This window comes from Mangifera indica, chromosome 12 (assembly GCF_011075055.1).
Source record: "Mangifera indica cultivar Alphonso chromosome 12, CATAS_Mindica_2.1, whole genome shotgun sequence".
Lineage (NCBI taxonomy): Eukaryota > Viridiplantae > Streptophyta > Magnoliopsida > Sapindales > Anacardiaceae > Mangifera > Mangifera indica.
This window is the reverse complement of record NC_058148.1, coordinates 4,735,725-4,752,730: the sequence shown is the minus strand read 5'-3', so window position 1 is coordinate 4,752,730 and position 17,006 is coordinate 4,735,725. Positions and strand designations below refer to the sequence as shown.

The 17,006-nt window shown below is 30.8% G+C and overlaps 1 pseudogene; it reads left to right on the top strand.

The window, feature by feature from the left end:
- Positions 1 to 4,478: 4,478 nt before the first annotated feature.
- The window catches only part of LOC123193150, a 97,180-nt pseudogene continuing 84,652 nt past the window's right edge, over positions 4,479 to 17,006 (top strand).

Below are 17,006 nucleotides of genomic sequence, written 5' to 3'. Positions count from 1 at the left end.
CCCTTGAATGGTTTTGCTCCTCAAAACATTGTACATGTTAGCTAGATGCCTACTTGGAATAGCTAGTCTTAGGCCTTTTGGAAAAAGTTTACTATCTTCTACTAAAGGCATTCGTTCTAATATAATAACTGCTTTTGAGAAACCTGTAAAAAAATAATTTTAGTTTATTTTTATAATATTATTTTGAAGTTGAAGTTATAAAATTATTTAGGCTCTTAATTATGATATATATATATATATATTTGTCCTTACAATTGATCATATAAAAAGACAATAAGCAAATTATTAATATTAACTTGAAATAGAACAATTTTGTTTTGACAAAATGTCGTTTTGTGTAAAAATAATTTTTGTGTCTTCTTTTTTTATAAGAATTGTGTTATTTCATAACATATTGCAAAGTATATTGTTTCGTAACAAATCATATTGTTACATGTCGGGTTTTAACATGATTTTGTTTATTATATAGTTTAGGTTACTTTGGGTCGAGTTAGGTCAACTTGAAAATATTTAGGTTTGGTTTAGGGTTGAAAAATTTTGATATGATTCTATTTTGGGTCGATTTAGGGTTTAAAGCTTTTAATTCGAAACTGAACTAACACTATATAAACACGACTCAATAACATAAATTGCTAGGTATAATTTATGTTATAAATGAGTAAAAGTCTTTTAAAACCTGATGAATTAATCTTCAAATTTGAACTAATACTTACGTGTAGAAATACATAGTATTTTTCAAAATATAAAAAGGCCAAATAACTTTTTCCACCCAAGATTTGATAGAAGGAAATTTTCATATTTTAAATTTGAAAAATAAAAACCATTTTCTCAAACATCTATAAATTTAGGTGTTATTTCTATCGGTCAAAGAATATTTATGTTGTTGTTTAAAAATTATGATAGGGATGTAGTTGACTATGTTATGTTCCTAAAGTTTAAAATATTACAACAACACTCATGGTAGCTTGAACTACAAATAATATTGCAGAGTGTAAATGTCATTTTATAAAATTCACTAGGCCAAAAAATAACACTCATGGTAACTTGAACTACAAATTATTTTGTAAGGCATAGATGTCATTTTATAAAACTCACTAGGCCAAAAAAACATTTTTTCCAATCTTGTTTTGAAAATTATCATATTTACCTTTGTATTTTATGCCTAATAGTTTCTAATACGATAATTTACATTTTAATATGATGCATTCTATTCAATTTTTATGGTGAAATTATCATTTTTGAAACAATTAAAACATATATTCAAATATAAAAAAATTTTAAAACAGTTCTAAACTTCTTTAAATTTCCAAAAACCCTAAAAAATTCATTAACACCCCAACATTATCAAAAATACAATTTGCTCCTCAAACATACGATTTATATGTCATTTAGACCCTTATCTATATTTGTACTAGTAATTTTTTTTATTATCTTTAATTAAAATACTATATATTATGGTACAAAAGTTTATCTAATGAAAATTTGAGGACAAAGTGTTATTTTCTTGTCTTTCAACAATTATATTAAAAGTTTAATAGATTTTTTAAAATATATTAAATGAAGGGACAAAAAATGGTTTTTTCAAATTTGAAACGTGGTAATCTATTATTTCATCAAACCTTAGGTGGAAAATAGTCATTTGGCCTTTTGATAAAGGTAAACATAGTTAATAAATTAGTGTTATTGTATTTTACCATTTAAAACATGTTCGATTGTATATTTGAACCTAAAATATATAAAACATGTTACTTGTATGTTTGTTATATTAAACCCGTAATAAACATTTGTTTCATACATTGTTGTATTTTTTATTTTTTTTCTTTGACAAAGGATATAATGATGTTTTTTTACATGACACAAAATGTCATTGTTTTACATAGAGTATATAAAGCCCAACTCAAACAGTTGCAAGTTGGTTCATTTTCTTTCAAAATCGAAAATCCTTTACAATCCCAAATTTTTTTTTATTTTTATTTCTTGCCATCAACTCATTATTTTATACTATAATTTGTTGATGCTTGGAAATGATTGTTCATATCAATGATCACATCAAGGTAAAGAACTTACTACTTTGTTAGATTTATACTAGAATAATCTTGCAATGATAGATTTTGATACTCTTTGTTTTGGTTGTAAAGAAAACTTGAATATGATTGATAATGTTATGATAAATCATATTTTATCTCAATCATTTAACATTAGGGCCCAATCTTGATTCATATGTGGAAAATACAAGTTTGATTAATCATATTTTGTAACACAATCACTATGACTTGAAGTTCTTTTTAGTTGGAGCAAGTGATGTGGGACAATATAAAAATTATAAAGATATAATATAATTTCTCTAGATTTTTAAATTTATTGTTTACGGTTTTTTTTTTAAATTAATATTTACTTCTAATTATTTTTTTATTCTTGAAGATGATGTCTACATGATAAAATAGAAATTTTAGATAATTATTTTTTTATGGTGGTTGTTGGGGGCATATTGATGTTTTCAAATTTTGAGTGTTTTATGATTTTTTCATTTTAGGGGGCAAATTGAAAATTTTTCCTTTTAGAGTTCTTGACATGTAGAATTCAAATTTCAAGTATATTTTTCCGAATAATGAACCTATCTTGAAAATTGACTTGTTTTTAATATGAAAATTGATATAATTGCAAATTTTTTTTAAACAAAAACCACCATAAAAAAGAAAAAAGGATGATGCAAATGGTGAAGTGAGATTTCCCATTGATAAACACTTCAAGCCCAAAGTTAGTATGCACTGGTATAGAGTTGCGATAGCCATGATTAAAAAAATATTGATGGAAAGACAGTTAAAAATGTTTTGGGGCACATGTTTTGGCCATTTCCTTGACCTTAAAGATAACATATTCAGTGGAGTGTTGATACACTCCTTCATCCTAAAAAAGGTAAACAAGATGAACTCAAGGGATGAGTTATGGTTTAGAGTTAATGGGGCTGATGTTTTAGCTCATACAAGTTTGTCATTATGACAAGCCTTTGATTTAGTTGATTGATTGATATTCAAATGTATCTTCCTTCATATTTCATGCACAGACTCCGATATACATATTTCGATAGGCATAAGTTAGTGACATACACCAAGCTAAGTCGTGTTTTCCAGTAAAGGCCTCGGGGGGAGGACAACACTGATACAGTAAAGTTAGCGTTGTATTATCTTCACCTAGGGTTATAGGGGAGTGATTTGAGGAAAACAATCCCTTAAAAGGTATTACAATTAGCTAATCATTTTGATGGATTCAATGTGTACCCATGGGGAGTACGGGTTGGCAAATGATGCATCGTTCGATCTATGACAACATCACCTGAGCATGTATAGAGTTTGGCCTCATCAAGAATAAGGAAAGCCATATGAAACAATATGATATCATGGGGTTCTTGTTAGCTTTCAAGGTAATTGTATCATTTAGCAATTTAAAAAAAAAAATCTTTGCGATTAAAATAAAAATGATTTAATATGATTGTAATTTTTTAGAGTAACATATTTAAGTTGAAATTATAGTTTTAGATATACAAGACACTGAACACACTATATCGACAGGTGTATATCAAACCAATTATAGGATTTCCACACATGTTGAGGTGGTACACGAGAGACATCTCAAGAAAGGAGGTTATCCAAACTATCTTTATCGGAAATGCCATAAATAATTGTTTGTTATTGATTTAATAAGGTAACAAAGTTTACTTAGATAGAATTTGCATAATTTTAATTTAAGAAGCAAGATAATGTTAATTTTCCACTAATTTTATCTCCAACTGAGAAAGCTACAAATAGTATGATGATATGGTTCACCACACGGGAATGTCAGATAGACAGTGTTCTTTATCAACATCTTCTTCCTCCTTGTTAAGAAAAGCATCATCTACTCCTCTTGACGTTGTTTGTCCAGTCGTTGCTCTTACTCATGTCGAGGCTCTTGTTCGACCCTCGCTGTCGAGCCCACTTTAGTCAATGCCTCTATCATTGAGCATATATCACTTGAATCCTTTGTTGTGCCTTTCATCATCGAGCCCCCTTCAGTTAATCCCTTTGTCACTGCATAAGATTCTTCCATGTATTACTTTGATGTGCCATTGGTTAGATAGGACAATCTTATCTTAGATTAGCTAACTTGTTTGGGTGATAGAATGACTAGTATAGAGGACATAATGACACGTATAAAGGACACATTGACTCATCTCCGCACATATACTATTATGCAAGTTAAAAAGTTAATGAAAATTTTTTGGACATGTTAATTTAACATGCAAACAAATGAACCCTATAAGAATTGCATATGTTGTTAGGGCCTCCTCTTGATGATGATGACGGACTGTCGATAAAGGGTTCCATATTCACTTCTCCACCCATACTCGAGATAAGTACTAAATTATAAAAACATCTTGAAGGTAATATTTGAGAAATACTTTGATTACCTATTAACTCATGATTATCGATATTGTGATAATGTCCTGGGTTGATGAGACACCATTAATAAGGGATCCCATATTGACTTTTGTTCTTATAGTTGAGGTAAGTACAAAGTCACCTATATATGTTATATTTGAATTTAACATTTGATTAATTGTTAACTTGTGATTGTCGATATTGTCACAATGTTCCAGGGTTAATGAGGCACTATAAAAGAGGGATCTCATATTCATTTATGTTCTGATAGTCGAGGTAAGTATAACGTTGACTATATACATTATAATCTCTATTAAACACTTTGAGTAACCAATAATTTTATAAATGTTAATGTTGTTACAGGATGTTGGAATTAAGGGATCATTGCATGAGGGTTCCCTATTAACACCTTCTTTGATGGTTAAGGTAAGTTGTTAGTGATTTGGCTTGTTTCTAATACGTTCATTCACTTTTTATGTGCCATTACTATAGGATATCCAATTGTTACATCTTAGTACCCTAAGCAAGGGTAAAGAGATTGTTGATATTGCCTCATATGGTGACAAGGTGATTGTCATTGTCTCTCAAGGGAACGAGGTGGTTTAGATCCTATCACAAGGGAGGTAATTGAGGAACACAAATTTTAGAAAAGTTTTCATTCTCCTTCAATAAATGAAAAGTCTGTTATTTATTTATTATTTATATGTCTTAACACTAGCAAGTCCAGAAGTCTAATGTAGTCAATTTGTCTTCTCTTAAGAATTCCCCAACCATAACTTCTGCCTTATAGAAGGTATTTAAATATATTTGGAAACATCCTTTGTTAATATAATTTTAAATCACATATTATTGTTTTTGGATAGTATTTTTGTACATTTCATGATCAACTTGTAAATAAGGGTTCACTCGTTTATAACCTATACACAAACCCATTAAAACTAAGGGTCTAATGACAAGGCCTCTAGTGTAGTTATTGATGACTGAACATAAGAAAGCTTTCAAGAAATGATATAAGGAACCTAACCTCTTTGAGAAAAGAAAGGTGTATAACATCGAGATGAAGAGCAAAATTCCTTTTTGGGGTATAGTTATAGACACATTAGGATGGTTGTCCGACGATGTCAATTGACTTTGTCTATTAATTTAATTTACTAAAATAAATCCCTTAAAGTTGTGTGATCATGTTTTATTATCTGTATTTACAACATGTGAATTCTTTTTGTGATTACAACATTGATAACAACATGATTTTGAGGAGAAGGTCCACTAGAAGTACACGACTATTATGACTTATTTTGTTAGACATATCTTACAGAAGTATAGCATATGGATGGAAGATGTGACACCTTTCTCTAGGTACATACCCCTAATGGAAATATATCAGAAAAGACGTGCACAACTGGACTATTTAAAAACTTTAATGCATGATCATAATTATAAAGCGTGTAAAAAGGTGATGTAATAAAAATAACTGTTGTATTAATCGAATTCATAAAATAAAAGTATATGAAATCTCTATTATAAAATGACCATATAAATTGTGTGTAAACCAATGTGTCTGAAAGTAATAATGATAATAATAAAAATGCTAAATGTATGTTTGGTAAAACTGGATTGACATAAACACCCTTCTTCTCATGTAGCTACTCGTTAGACCGTTAGATCCTTATTTGCTTCACTACTCACCTCTACCTTCAAAACATACCAAAGGAAATGCGTGAGTAAAACGTAGTAAGTAAAGACCTTTTAGCATCCTTGGATACTAAATTATCTAGTAGTAAAACTCGCATTTCATTTGTAAGCTAGATATTGTCACATTACAACACTTTGATACCCTAATATGATTATCTACGAAAACTGCAGAGATCTAAGCTAGAATCGACATATCTGATGCCTTAGTGAAAGCTGCTAAGGTGCCTTGTACACATGCCAAACGACTTATTAGACTATCTAATTGGGACAACTTGATCATACAGGAAAATCTCTTATAGTAGTTTTTTTCCTTACCACATAAGCTGATCAAAATTATTAACTAACCATCCAAAGATAACCCTTACCTCGAGTACATATGTGGTGCATCTAACTAATCATGTGAGAAATATCTGAAACCCATATCCTTACCATGCACACCTAAACTGAACTAGGTAGCTATGCGTCTTAGCGTTGAGTGCATTATGTATCTCATGGGTATCTAGCCCTATTGCTCTTACAAATATCGTCACTTATGCATATAGCTAGTGAATATCTAGTTATATGACACTAGCTTTAAGGTTGCTAACTTTTTGACTCAAATTTGACTCGATCTGAGTTTATGTCATCATCTATATAATCAAACACCTCATCTATGTATTTCTGGACTTTTCTATCCTCTGTTAGCTCATTATTCTTTTTATATAACTCTACCTTCTTATAAATATAGCCTAAGGGTATAATCATCTTTTCACTTTATCTAAGGTTATATGGTTGTGTGTTTTTCACCTATGCCTGTGTATATTTCTTGAACCATATATACAAGCGTGTGACACTCCATACATGATTATGTATAAAGTAGATACATATAAGGAATTGACTTGGCCACACTCCTGTGTACTTGAATCCACGTGTATAAACTATGTGTCCTCTGACGCATGTCATCCACTTTTGGAAAACCATGCATGGGCATGTGTCCCATACCACATAGTCAAGCATTTCTCCTTTTAGAACAGTATGAGATCTTTGGGTTTTCAAAATTTTGGAACAACATACGGGCGTGTATGATACACACATAGACAATACACCATTGTAGTCTCTAAACATCCTAGACATATTATTTTCACTATCATTTTAACCATTACACACATACATGAAATATCATGGCATCAAATCTAAAAACAAAGATCTTACAAGCCAAAACATATATTCATCATACAATTCAGAAACTAAACATGCTTATAACTTGTTCTATTAACAATCATATCTAAATCATCCTAGATTATTTATTTAACAAAAAAAGACTTTATAAAGATGGTGATCTAAAAAGGAAAGCCATTCCACTTACTTGGATTCTAATGAAAACATCTGTTTAGCATGACTATGATGATTTTGGTGATTGGTTGCAACTCTTTCGATGGCCACAGACTCCTTTCTCACACTCTCTTACTTTTTAAGTGGCAGAGAAGTAAAAAAATATATGTGAGCTAAGGTTGATTGTGTTTTATTTTTATCTCTAAGATACGATACACGACCATGTATGGATCATACACAACCATATGTCTAGTTGTATAACTAAGACAACTTTTTGTTTTGTCGTGATCACGATCTGATCCACTTATTGACTTTCTATTGACCATACACAACCATGTATATCTCCATACAATGGTGTGTACTATTAAAATCTAAAGAAATCACGAAATTTAAAACTAGAAAAAAGTTTAAAATGCCCCTAGGCTTACGTGCGGGTGTTACAAAAGATTAGGATAATTACAAGTTTCCCATACTTTTTATAAGATTGGTTGAGACAAATTATGCCCTCGACTTACATTTGAAACCTTGAGATACGGTGGATGAGGTATGAATTCAATAATCAATTTCCATTCGAGGATTAATTAATTATCATTCAAGTAAGGTATCTTAAATATATTTTGTCAATGTGTGCAAATTTTTATCCCAATAAACTTCAAAAATGTGCATTAGGTGACAAGTATCATGGATTTTATAGAGTGATAAATCATAGTTTATAACTTGTTACAGAGTTTCACTATTAGCTTGGAGATGTTTAGTAGGAAGATATTGGGGTTTGCTAGCAATAACCTTATTTTGGTCTCATACAAGGTGTACATCATAAGACGATCCATTTGCATTGCTTAGGGTGATGGATATACTGCAGTAGACACCACTATTAAGTATTTGCGATGTGTTCATATTTTGCTACATCGAGTGTCTAGTACTTGGCCAACCTTTATCGTTTCAGGTCAAGGACATGCTATGCTTAAGCATGCACTTAGCCATACAATTATTATTTCTAGACATTGATTAACTTATATGTTATATGCCTTTGTATCTATATATATGTCTATAAATTCGCTTATTTGTTATATGCATTAGTATCTTCATATGTTTGTGTATGCAGTTATATGCATTTGTCCATGTTTATGTTATATTTGGTTTTACATAGTTACTATAACTGATCGAGCAAGTAAATAACAAAACAAACAAAATGGATGTATGAAATCAATAATAACATATATAACAAGTACAAATCACAAATTTTATAGCTACAATAGCAAGTACAATCACAAATTTTATACCTTAAACTAGAAAACCAAGTTTTGTGTCATTATCTCTGACCTTTGTCTCTTGTTGTAGAACTTAATGGTATGAAGCTAAGGGTTAGAAAAAACCTTTTACAATTTAGTCTCGTATACCTAGGTTTCTTACATTGATTGCAAATTTGTTGTTCAATAACCTTACCTTACAAAGGACATATATTTTTATTGCCTGGACACCCCGTGTGATAATAATCGATAAAAGATGGATAAATAACACATGTTTCCTTTACATGCAACCATTTTGATTGATCCCCTAATGGATTGACAATGTGCACATAATCTGCACGGTAAAATACGTTGCTATAATAGGGTTGCACCCATTAAACGCAAACCTATTAAACACAAATGGTGAGCTTTATATATCTTGCTATGGTGATGACATACTTGGAGGGAATCTGTGATAATTGAAATTTTTAGGCCTCTGCCACTATAGTGTTATGTCAATTTTGCTAGGGTCAACTGATATGTCATATGTTGAAACCACATGACCTAGAAATACTATTCTATCCGACCAAAACTTACATTTAGAGAACTTTATGAATAATTACCTCTCTTTTAGCCTCTAGAGTACAAATCTCAAGTACTGCTCATACTTCTCTCAAGTTTTGGAGTAGACCAGGATGTCATCAATGAATACCACTAAGAACTTATCTAGACAATCTTAGAACACCCTATTCATGAGATCTATAAATATTATCAAGGATTTGGTCAATCCAAAGGGCATGACCATAAACTCATAATACCCTTATCTGGTCCTAAAGAACATTGAGATACCCTTGAGCTAGTCAAATAAATCATCAATCCTCTAAATAAGGTACTTATTCTTCATTGTCACCTTATTTAACTCCCTATTATCATTGCATATCCTTATCGATCTATTTTTCTTCTTTCCAAAAAGGATTGGTACACCCTATAATGAGTGGCTCGGTCTAACGTATGTATAAGACCATACACAACAGTGTGTCATGATCTAGAAATCGTGCCCTAGGGTTTCTATGCTTTTTTTGTCATAAATTTGGCAAGATTACTTCTTCCAAGGAATACACAAAAGTCTTTACACACCCTAAACATGATTTTCATACGATCTATTTAATCAGAGTACATATACATGGCTTTTATTCATTAATCAAATCAAAACCTAAACATTCATACAATTAATAGGTTAGGCATGCATATAACTCCATGTTCGCATATCATTATCAATTCCATCAACAAGATCATCACTACTCTATTTAAACATCCTTAGATAATGCATATAATAGAAACATTCCAAACATCACATGATTAAACAGGGGAAGCCACTCAATGTATTTGGATTCCAATGACAAAGTCTCCCTTGCATGACTACAATGGTTCTGATGATTGTTGGTGACTCCACAAGAGATGAAAATACCTTTTCTCCCTCTCTCACTCTCTGTTTTCTACAGCTATAAAAGATAATGAAAGAGAGTTAGGGTTATCGCACTTTTATTTTATCACCAAGACGCGACACACGAGTGTGTATAGACCATACACGATCGTGTGTCTAATTGTATAACTAATGTAACTTTCTATTTTGTTGCGATCATAATTTGTCCACTAATTGACCTTTTGTTGACCATACACAATCGTGTATACATCCATACACTGGTGCGTACCCTTAAAAATCATTAATTACCGTATTTAAAAACTAAAAAAATATTGAAATACCCTTGGGCATACTTATGAGTGCTACAACATAGATACTCCAGCCCAAGACCATGTAAAAATACTTCAATCATTCTTGCTCATCTGTTAGTATATACGTTACAGTCCTTAGATTACAATGCATTAAATTATAACAATATTTTGACAATAATATAAATAACTCTTCTGGTATGTCTCTCAGTGATTATAGTGTCCAATTTCTTGTCCATCATGTTTGTGCATATGATATATCAATTTTATACAAGTTTGAGATGTCACAACGATCACCTTAGACTGATACACACAATCAACAAATACAAATCTCATTCTCAAATCGTCATAAAGCATTGGCCCTAGCTTGCCTATGATGTGGCATTATCTAATCTTTGGGACATGTGTGTTAGCTATCATTGTCTTCCACCTTATTTGCCTATGCATGCCATTTACATTACTCATGGTGACATTTAACTTCTTATTTGATTTTGTCTGACTTGTGTATTCTAAACTGATTTCCTTTCTGAAAAGTGTCTTCACTTATTGCATCAACATGTTTTTTACTCTAGAATAATACACCAATTTTAAGAATTGCTATCTCTCTACACTTCTCAGCTTGTGGATGTTGATGGCTCGTTAGAAAATTTGGGTAACCAAGGAAATGTGTCAATACAAACGTTCTTGATGTTAGGACCTACATTTCTAGTGATACCATATAGAAGATTTGCATGCGAAAAACTATGTTTACCTCTAGAATCGTAGTTAACATGTGTTTTCTCCTCAAACTCTGATTCCTTGATAGGAATATCACGCATAACCTTTCTATCAAATTCACTCCAATTTGAAAATTTCTTTTGTTGCCATAAACAAATTCTTTTGCATTATACAATACATTAACTTGAAAATCATTTAAATATGTTAAGTCTTCCTTAAAAAATTCTTGTTTTTGATTGATCCCAACATTTTGAACCCCTCCTAAACCATTATCATGATCTTGTGGACAACTACTCGACTCATCTTTTTGTAAACTCTTATTTGCCTATTAAACCTCATAGCCATTGATTTTTGTTGATACCTATCCAAACTTAAGGGTATTTTTTGCATTAGAACACATTCTTTAAAAAGGTTAGAAAGCTATTAAGAACATCAACATCTTCATTATTTAAGAATTTAACAGGGATGTCGTCGTCAAGATGTCTTGGTCCTATGTTTATTTGAGTGTTGTTTACCGTTCGATCTATGTTACACTTTTCATTCACTATTTGGATTAATTCCTCAAATATCATGTACTCTAGAATTTTAATCATTTTTCTATTACCTTTAACATATTTTATTACATTGTCATCCTTTCTATCCATTCCCCTTGTATCTAATTGAAACATATACTACCATCTTAATCAATCCTACAATGACCAATATTGATAATCAAATTTATTTGAAAATATCAAAAGAAAGTATACAAATATAATAATCATCAAAGATCATGACAAAAATTTCAATTTAAAGATTTGAGTTACATCATTTAGGAAGTTAGAGTTTCATGATTTTATTTCTATTGTATAGTTACACCTATTCCATAATTTTATATTACATATTGTAACTATTAATATACTATGAAAAAATTAATACTAATTTTAGAAAATATTACTTTACCTCTATGTTGTCAAATAACATACCCTCAAACATTATCTAATATCTCTAATACCTTTCATTGTAAAATATCATTTCACCACTTACTATTATAATCACAAAATACCCTTTATATTTTTCTACAATTGTAGTTTTTTAGACATAATTATAAATTATTATATAACATACAATATGCAATTGTATTGTCAACAAAAGTAATAACGCTTGGAGTTATAGTATATATAAATATCTTAATATCACAAACTTTTTTCCTCTCTCGAAAACTCACTCAAATAATGAGTAAAATTATATATGTGAATGCATTATAGGGTTAGAGTTTATATAAATAAAGGAATTATAGTTTTGATATTATTTTGGAAATTTAAGACAATTTAACTTGTTCTTAATTTGGGCGTTTTCATTTAAGCCAAAAAATTGTTGTCAATTTTTTTTAACCCATGAAATATAGTTAATTTAATTAATTTCCCAAATATAAATCCTCTATTATTGTAAAATCTTTTTATGTAAAATATAAAATTAACAAGTATGATTAAGTATTAAAACTATAATTTGAAAATCAATTATATATTGTGATATGTTAGGTTTGATGACTAATTAAATACTTTGATTTAAATTGTTATATTAATTCTAATGAGATGTTCCAAAAAAATAAAGCTAAAATTAAGCTAATATTGCCATAAATTTTTGAAAAATATTATTGTTGATGTGTCCTATATATAAATGTTGTGTATTTTTTCTATATTCAACTTTTATTATTATATTTTTAAAAATATATTTTTTACAATATTGACACTGTCAGAATATGTTATGGTTACAAATATAAAGATAAAAATTTATATTATATAAAATTAATTAGTCTATATTAAAATTTAATTTATTATATTTATATTGATTTTAGTAGATGGGAGATTTTAGTTTTCAACTAACACTATACAATCCAACAATGTACTATAACTGGGAATACATCCAAACAACATCGAAAAAAAACCAAAAACCCATTCACCACCAGCTAACAAATTATTAAAATGAACTAAACCGTCTCGGCTCCCAACTAAAATTCACAGTAAGATCGAATCATTTGAGTTCTCAAATCTTGATTTACTTTGAAAAAAAAAAACCACCTAAAAAATGCCTTCCAATAACTTACTTCCAATTCTTGAGCCTTCATTGCCAGTAAGGGCAGCATGTTTATAGTAGTTCACTGATTTGTTTTCATATTTAGTGTTGTCGTTGCTTGATCTCTTTTCGTACTGTTTGGTTGCTGAGAAAATGGAGGAAATTTAAGGAGAAGGAAGTATAATTGAAGCAGAATTTTGACTTTGTACGGTCAAGTAGTGACTGGTGAGCTACTCTTTGACTTATTAGGAAGGGCGTTTAAGCATCCAAACCAGGACTTTTTGGAAATATTGCACTGTTTGTACTTGGATCAGCTGTCTAGTTGCTGACAAATTGTAGGAAAGAAGGAGAAAAAGAGAATTAAATGGAATTTTCATTTTGTAGAGGTAAATGAGCAACTATTTGGCTTTGATGTATATTTTATGCAAGCACCAACACTGTTGCTGAGATTTTTGTGCTTCTTGTACTTCTATCACGCAGTTTGGTTGCTGAGAAAATGTAGGCAATAGAAAAGAAAGTAAAATTATACTTGAACTTCACTTGTGGTATATATTTGATCTATATTTTATATTGTTTTACTTTGGTCACAGGTTTCGATTAATTTAGTTTCAAGACGTTTAGCTTTTCTTTAGAAATGTATTGAAATTTTTAGTTTTAAATTATTTTGGCATTCCAATGAGGAAAAGACAGCATTATATGAGAATGCTACAATAAAGTGATAGAAGGCTTTGGTAACAAACAAATTATACACACACACACACGAATGGCCACCTTTGCAAGAGATTTTATTAAAGTCAATTCCAGAACATGGCAATAATATTGAATTATACCCTAGTCAATAAAGTTTAGCAGTTGTCTTGGTTTGCTCAGTATATCAACAGTCTAGTAAAGGATTTATGATATTTCTGTAAAATTTTCTTTGTTTTGTGTTGACATTTTCTCTAGAACTTTGGTTATGATGACCATTCAAGAGTTCTGCAGATTTCCTTTCCTGCATTGACAAAACTAATTGGAGCTCTTGGTCGACGATCGAGGTCTGTTGAGATAATATCTGGTTGCCTCAGTGCTGGAATGTCTGGTATCTCTTTGCTGTTTAAGTTTACCTTTGTCTACTCTTGCTGTTGTTTTTGATTCGATTCAATTTTAATTTGCTTGATACTTGTGGGTTGCCAATATTTAGGTATTAAATATTATTGGGGATTTTTTGTTGGAAAAATTAAGTCACTTATTCAACTATCCAAAGATTATGTATAACCCTTAATTGAGTAAATTTTTTTCAGTTATTAGTTAATGGGAGAAAAATCAGTTATAAGATATAGTTCACACTCTGTCCAATTAATTAATTATTTATATTTTTTCATTTATCTGTTCTCTTGTAGGCCAAAGACCATAATGTTAATTATGTGTGTTATTTTCCTCTATCAGTATTTGACTAAGCTAGAAATTTGTAATTCAACTAATTAAAGGGGTTGAATCTAACATGGTTTGGTTGTTTGTTAATCATTTCTTCTTTTTCTTTGTCGGTTTTGCATCAATGGCAAGGTTTGATTTTTCATGGGGTGATGCTGCATATCACCAAGAGACACTGGAAAATCTGAAGATAGCTATGAGGAGTACCAAGAAGCTCTGTGCGGCAAGCTTGTGTTCTCACATTGATGAAATTTTCTCCACGCTACACATTAAAAATCTTTTATTTATTCTATCAGTTTAGTTTCCAAATTTACAGGATAATGAAGGCTCAAGAATATGAATTTTTTTATAGGAATCCGAATCAACAAGGATGGGCAAGATGAGAACGTTTCACAACGGTTGATGCACAAAACAATCCGTTTCATTAAAGGGAATAAAGCAGCGGACAACTGTCATTTTTTTCCAAATGTTATTCTATTTTGTTTTAGGAATAATTGTAATGGCATGATTTTAATTATGCCATTGATTTGTTTTGTTTAAAGCATGAATGTAATGACATGGCACTACTTATGCCACTAATGATGGACTCCATTTTTAAAAAGGCTTTGTAAACAAGGAATTCGTCATGGAATGAAAATATAGATTTTTGATATTCTCCTTCGTTGTCCATTTCAACTATAAATTCCTTTTCCTCTCTAATTGTCATTCTCAAACTATATTTTCTAATTTGAATTCTCCTAGAAAATTCAGTTCGTATCAAAGTGATATCAGAGCTGTTGATCGAAATGGCTGAGGGAACACGAAACCAAGAGCTGAAGCGTGAACTTAATTAAAAGAGTCAATAGATGAGATTAAGAACTTAATTGGAGGCCTAAGCATCCAACAATCTGAGATCCTCCACAAACAAACAATAGTGGATCTAATAGAGAACGAAGTCAAGGCACAACGGTATGATAATTAGTCGATTTAGGGTGACATAACTAAACCAGAGTTTCCAAAGTTTCATGGGAAAGAACTTGACAATTGGTTGCTGAGACTTGAGAGCTGAATATTTTTTCTAAGTCGCCGACACACCAAAAGATAATTGGGTCAAAGTGGCAGCACTTCATTTGAAGGGTAAGGCCATTCAATGGCATCAAGGGGTGATGAGGACTCAAGAAGATCATGCCATACAATGGGAGGAGTATGTTTAGCTTCTAATTTTTAGGTTCGAAACTTATGCTTATGATGATCCACTAGCTCATTTAAGGAATCTCTAATAGGTAGGTCTATTATAGGATTATCTTGATTCCTTTGATAACTCTATCCTAGAGTTAGGATTAGGCTTTTAGTTTTTTCCTTTCAAGCTTGATCGTTGTACTGCAAATGCTTGTGAAGATGTTCAAGTTGAATTCATTAGATGAAACATACTCACTAGCTTAATTACTAGAAATTACCATAGCCGTTATTAAGAAACAAACCAAACCTATGACTAAAATACCATATATAGGCCAATTTTCTAGAGCATAGACTCCTCAATTCAACTCAACTAACACCTCACAACCAAACAAACATGAATCCTTCCAACACCCAAGCTTCCTAAAACTCATTATAATTCCCTAACAAAAAATAACAAGAACCTATCAAACAAAGAATTGGATGACCAAACAAGAAGGAATTTATGTTTTTGGTCTAATGAGAAATACACATTTGGTCATAAGTGCAAAAAGAAGCAAGTATTTGCCTTACAACTAGAAGTTAATACAGGTGAAGAAGAAGACTAAGAGGAAAAAAAGGAAGAGGACCTTGAGGAGTCTAGTTTAATGGAGTTATCATTGAATGTAATTAATATAAGAAATGAGCCGAGTAATGAGACTTGATGGGGTGCATAGAAATAAATCTCTTTGTAACACTTTTCTTTAGACACATACCCTTAGATAGAATAGGTATTCAAAGAGACGTGTTAATTAAAACTTTTTCCAAATGCACACAACAATAAATATTAGCATGATAAATAATTCACTCCTACAATTCTCAAAAGTGCAATAAAACATAATATCAATCCCAATGTCTGAAATCTAAGATCATAAAATAGATTACACCAACTATCACAAATAAACTCAAATACATAAATATAACACATTATGCAAAATGACTAAAATGTCATGTTTTATGCGTTGCCTTGAGTTGACCTGTTGGCTCCTTACTGCTCCGCAGTCCCACCTACAAAATCACAAAGGAAAACAGTGAGTGGAACACACTTAGTAGGTAAGTGACCACATAATAATCAATAATATAGGAATACGTATCAAAGATAATCCCAATCTCATATAAATCCTTTGATCAATTTCCTTGTGGTATCATAGATGTTTCTCTAGCATACTCGATGCTTATCCAAATCATCTTCGCATCTAGCACCTAACTTTAATAGCATTGCCATCTTAGATGACTAGTGTCAGATGATGTA